Consider the following 6,000-nt stretch of genomic DNA (forward strand, 5'->3'; position numbering starts at 1 on the left):
GGTGATCCTTTCCAGTTCCCATCATTAACCTGCAAATTTCATGATTTCCTTATTTTTCATTTCAGAGTAATACTCCATTGTGTAGATGTACCACAATTTTTGCATCCATTCTTCATTTGAGGAGCAACTGGGCTGTTTCCAGATTCTGGCTATTACAAATAAAGCTGCTACAAACACGGTTGAGCAAATGTTCTTATTATGTACTTGAGCCTCTTTTAGATATATGCCTAGGAGTAGTATGGCTGGATCTTGAGGAAGCGCTATTCCTAGTTGTCTGAGAAAGCGCCAGATTGCTTTCCAGAGTAGTTGTACAAGTTTACATTCCCACTAGCAGTGGAGGAAGGTTCCCCTTTCTCCACAACCTCTCCAGCATGTGTTGTTACTTGAGTTTTGATCTTGGTCATTCTGATGGGTGTAAGGTGAAATCTCAGAGTTGTTTTGATTTGCATCTCCTTAATGGCTAATGATATTGAGCATTTCTTTAAGTGTTTCTCTGCCATTCGATATTCCTCTGTCGAGAATTCTCTGTTTAGCTCTGTTCCCCATTTTTTAAATTGGGTTACTTGTTTTGCTGCTTTTCAGCTTCTTTAGTTCTTTATATATACTGGATATTAGCCCTCTATCAGATATAAGGTTGGTGAAGATTCTTTCCCAATTTGTAGGCAGTCAGTTCTTTTTGATGACAGTGGCCTTTGCTTTACAGATGCTTTTCAGTTTCATGAGGTCCTATTTATTGATTGTTGCTCTTAGAGCCTGTGCTGTTGGTGTTCTGTTCAGGAAGTTGTCTTCTGTACCTATGAGTTCTAGGGTTTTCTCCACTTTTTCTTCTAACCGAGTCTACCAGACCTTCAAAGAAGAGCTAACTCCAATTCTCTTCAAATTATTCCACAAAACAGAAACAGAAGGAACACTACCAAACTCATTCTGTGAGGCCACAGTCACCTTGGTACCTAAACCTCACAAAGACCCAACAAAGAGAATTTCAGGCCAATCTCCCTTATGAACATTGATGCAAAAATACTCAACAAAATACTTGCAAACAAAATACAAGAACACATCAAAGATATCATCCACTATGACCAAGTAGGCTTCATCCCAGGTATGCAGGTGTGGTTCAGTACATGGAAACCCATCAATGTGATCCATCATATTAACAAACTGAAAGAAAAAAACAAAATGATCTCCCTAGCTGCTGAAAAAACATTTGACAAAATCCAACATCCATTCATGTTTAAAGTATTGGAGAGATGAGGGATACAAGGCACCTATCTAAACATAGTAAAAGCGATATACAGCAAGCCTATAGCCAACATCAAACTGAATGGAGAGAAACTTAAAGCAATCTCACCGAAATCAGGGAAAAGAAAAGGCTGCCCACTCTCTCCATATCTCTTTTGGAAGTCCTTGCTAGAGTAATAAGACAGTTGAAGGAGATCAAGGGGATACGAATTGGAAAGGAAGAAGTCAAATTATCACTATTTGCAGATGATATGATAGTATACGTGAGTGACCTCAAAAACTCTACCAGGTAACTCCTACACCTGATAAACACCTTCAGCAAAATGGCCAGATACAAAATTAACTCAAAAAAAAAAAATCAGTAGCCTTCCTGTATACAAAAGACAAAAGGGCTGAGAAAGAAATCAGGGAAACAACACCCTTCACAATAGCCACAAATGACAAAAAGTACCTTGGAGTAACCCTAACCAAGGAAGTAAAAGACTTGTATGAAAAAAATTTCAAGTCTCTGAAGAAAGAATTAGAAGAAGATATCAGAAGATGGAAAGATCTTCCATGCTCATGGCTTGGCAGGATTACCATAGTAAAAATGGCCATCTAACCAAAAGCAATCTACAGTTTCAATGCAATTCCCATCAAATTTCCAACACAAGTCTTTACAGACCTAGAAAGAAAAATTCTGAACTTCATATGGAACAACAAGTAATCCAGAATTGCTAAAACAATCCTCTGCAATAAAAGTTCTTCTAGAGGTATCTCCATCCCTGATCTTAAGCTGTACTATAGAGCAACAGTAATAATAACTGCATGGTACTGGCATAGAAACAGAATGGTGGATTAATGGAACCGAACAGAAGACCCAGAAGTAAATCCACCCACTCATGGACACCTGATCTTTTACAAAGATGCCAAAACCATACAGTGGAGAAAAGATAGCATCTTCAACAAATGGTGCTTGTCTAACTGGATGCCTACATGTTGAAAAATGCAAATAGATCCATACTTATCAACCTGCAGAAAACTAAAGTCCAAGTGGATCAAAGACCTCAATATAAGACCAGACACATTAAATCGGTTAGAAGAGTCTTGAGATCGTAATTGATTAGTAAATTTTTGTATCTTGATTAAGCCTACCATTTCACTTTTGGTATACACTTACATACACACATTTATATTGTGTTTCTGACTTTGTATGTTGATATATGTAAGTTTTAAGTATTGTAAAGTCATTAACTACATGGTTTTTATGAGATTTACATGATATAAAGACATCTACTAAATAAAAATATACATTTAAATATGAATGCTAATTATTTTAGTAACAGCCTATTTAGTTGTTTGTGGTGATAACATCTGTTTTTACCATTCATAGTCAGAATGAATTGTTCCTTATACTGCTACATAAAGTTATCATTAAAATAAAAAAAATTCATTTAACAAAATAGACACCTTCATGACAATTAGATATTTTCTGTTTAAAAATATTTTTATTTATTTATTTTTTAAAATACATCCTGATTGGAGCCCCCTCACTCAACTCTTCGCAGTCCCACCCTCTTTCTTTCTTCCCCACTATTCTCTTTCCCTCGTCCACTAAAAGGGGGAGTTCTCCTCCTTTGCCATCTGCCCATAGCTTACCAAGTCTCAAAGGACTGCCTGGATCCTCTTCCTCTGTGGCCTGATAAGGCTGCATCATCAGCGGCAAGTGCAACTGAGTTCATGACAGAGGCAGCCCCTGCTCCACTCACTCAGGAACCCACATGGAGACTGAGCTGCCAATAGGGTACATCTAAGCAAGGGGCCTCTCCATTGCTGGTCCTTGGTTGGTGCAAAATGGATGGAACTAGAAAAGATCATCCTGAATGAGTATCTCAGAAACATAAAGACACACTTGATATACACTCACTTATAAGCAGATACTAGCTGTATAATATAGGATAGCCATAATGAAATCTACAGACCTAGAGAAGCTAAACACTGAGGAGGACCCTAGGGAGAATGCTTAAATCTCATTCAAGATGGCAAACTGGATAGACACCAGAAGAGAGGAAACAGCATGAAAGCCTCCTATAGAGGGTCCTCTGAAAGGCTGCACCCAACAGGGGATTGAAGCAGATGCTGAAAGTCACAGCCAAACTTTGGGCAGAGCACAGGGAGTCTTATGGAAGAAGGAGGGTGGGATGGACAGAAAGACAGGGAGAGGAAAGGAGCCCCACAAGGAGACCAACAAAGACAGATATTTTTCTTAAATGCTTGTATATTCCTTGTCTATTATATTTCTCTCTCAAAGTATTAAAAATACCAGGATTATAACATCCAAATTTATTTTAAGAAATATTTACATGGTCTTAACACATGAAAAATACTGAGTGTCTCTTTAAAACTAATGCTGCTTATACAAATGTTTTCCTCCATTTCTTGCTGTCAGTGATGGCTTAGCCTGAATTAACACTGCTCTTTTGACTCAGAACTTGTCAAATATTTCGTTTCATCATCCCTACACTTGCCCCTAGAAAAAGACAGAAAAACAGGCAGCTATAACCATTAAACATGAAAAGCGTAACATTTCCCTGTAAGCAGCAGAATGACATAGGCTAATGTGTAGGGAGAAGCAAGTAAGTAGATAAATATATTGACAGCTTGCTATGAACAAATCAGCACTCTTGAGTAGTTACAAGTAAGAAGTGGGCACAGTGACAGCGCACTGACAAAGGGGTTCTGAACAAATTAGAAATCTCCCTTTTATAAACCAGAATGAAAGTCAAGAAATGATGAGGAGTCTATGTTTTTATCTAGGCTAAGTGAGCCATGTTTTTTTTTTTGTTGGAATAATATATATATATATATATATATATATATATATATATATATATATATAGTGTGTGTGTGTGTGTGTGTGTGTGTGTATAAAATCATTAAATAATCTGCAACTAACATGCCTGCCAGAGTGTCTAGACTGTAAATTCTCTAGGCTCACAGTCTACCAGTGAGGTTTCTATTTCTTCTCTATGTGGTTTGTTGGCTCTCAGGTCTGTGGGCTTCATATTATATATTTGAATTCACTCCTATTTTAAGGTAAACAAACGACTCCTAATACAGCATTCTGTTATTTTCTGGTTGAGGTAATTACAAACTTCAACTTTATAAGAGTGGTGGCCTCTGTGATGCTGTTCCCTAGAGGAACTATGTGAGCTGGCATCTCTATCTCCCTTCCCCTATATCCTTACTGCTGTAACTATATCAACTACTTTGTTATATAAATTATTTCAGATTTTATGCTCAAATCAGACTAAAGTGTATTTTTTCTCAATGTCTATTTTATGTCACTTATCTTGATGTGCTCCAAGTTTCTCTAGGAAGTGAAGTGTTGGTGGCCACAGGTGGAAATACCTAATTTCCTCAGGATGATTTGTATTTCTTACATGCATGTATATGAGTGTGTCAATTTATTCACTTATACTACCACTTATCTCATATATTAGGAATGAAAACTTCCATAACAAATCCTATCTCTGCAATAGGCCTCCTGGTTTATAAAATTTGCCTATTTTATATGACACTGTCAAAATATTGTTTATTTAAATTATGATAGCAGCAAGATTTCATTTAAAACCACACAAAACATTCTGTGTTTTCTGTACTTAAAATCACTTTTAAACCAAAAGCAGTTTTCAGCTTTAAACAATCAATATTTATATAAAGCTGTCTTAATTTCTGTGAAGATCAATTTAATTTCTAATATTATATCCTTTTTCTGAATTTTAAAAGCACTTGAAGTCTGCCCAATAACATCATATCATATTAGTTTTAAGCATCTCTATATTTGTTTAATCATTACACCCAGAATCCAGAGAACCCATCTGTCTGCAGTAGGCACATATTGCCTATTCCAAAAGCAGTGAATAAATTCCTTGATTACAAGTGTATGTGGATATCAATTTTTCTAATCTCTAGAAAATAATCTTTAATCATATTCTTAATGATGTGTTTCTTCACAGTTACTTTTTCCATTTAATTTTAACTTTAGTGACTGGAAATTACCTGGAAATACAGTAAAATGAGCATAAGTTCATGAACAAAGAGCAATGAAATACCTAATACTATCTAAAGATTTTGGAAGTCCACGTAAAATTATAAGTCATATTATAGACTTAAATTTTACAGCAAATGGTTTGTTTCCTTGTGTATAACAAAAAGAGCAATACTTTAATCATGAGGTAGTTTTCAAAATTTTAGGAAATAATACAGATAAGTGGTTAACGTGTTTTAAATACCTTAAAACATAGAATATGTTGCTCTTTTATTATTTTCCTTCAATTAACTTAGTTTTTTAACTGTCAAGTTGAAATGTATCTTCATACTAGTCTGCTTAGATGAGTTATGAGATTTGCCCTGTTTTTCAGATTACATCCATCTTAAAAGTGCCTTATCATTCACTTAGAAATATATACTGAACAGTTTTTGGTATATATATTTATCTCATTTCCATTGTAATTTAGTTACCTTCTTTGTAAAGACTGGTATAATAAATGTGGTTTATTTATATTTTTTAAAAAACTGTCTTACCCAGTATGTGATGCTATTTTTTGGTTGTCAACTAGACTACTCCAGAATTAACTAAAACCCAAAGGCCTGGTAAACCTATAAGGGATTATTTGAGGTGGGGAAATCCAATTTTTTTAAATTAAATTTTTATTTTTATATTAATCACAGGTTATTTACTTTGTATCCCAGCTGTAGCCCCCTCCCTTATTCCCTTCC

Source organism: Meriones unguiculatus, chromosome 15, assembly GCF_030254825.1.
Source record: "Meriones unguiculatus strain TT.TT164.6M chromosome 15, Bangor_MerUng_6.1, whole genome shotgun sequence".
Lineage (NCBI taxonomy): Eukaryota > Metazoa > Chordata > Mammalia > Rodentia > Muridae > Meriones > Meriones unguiculatus.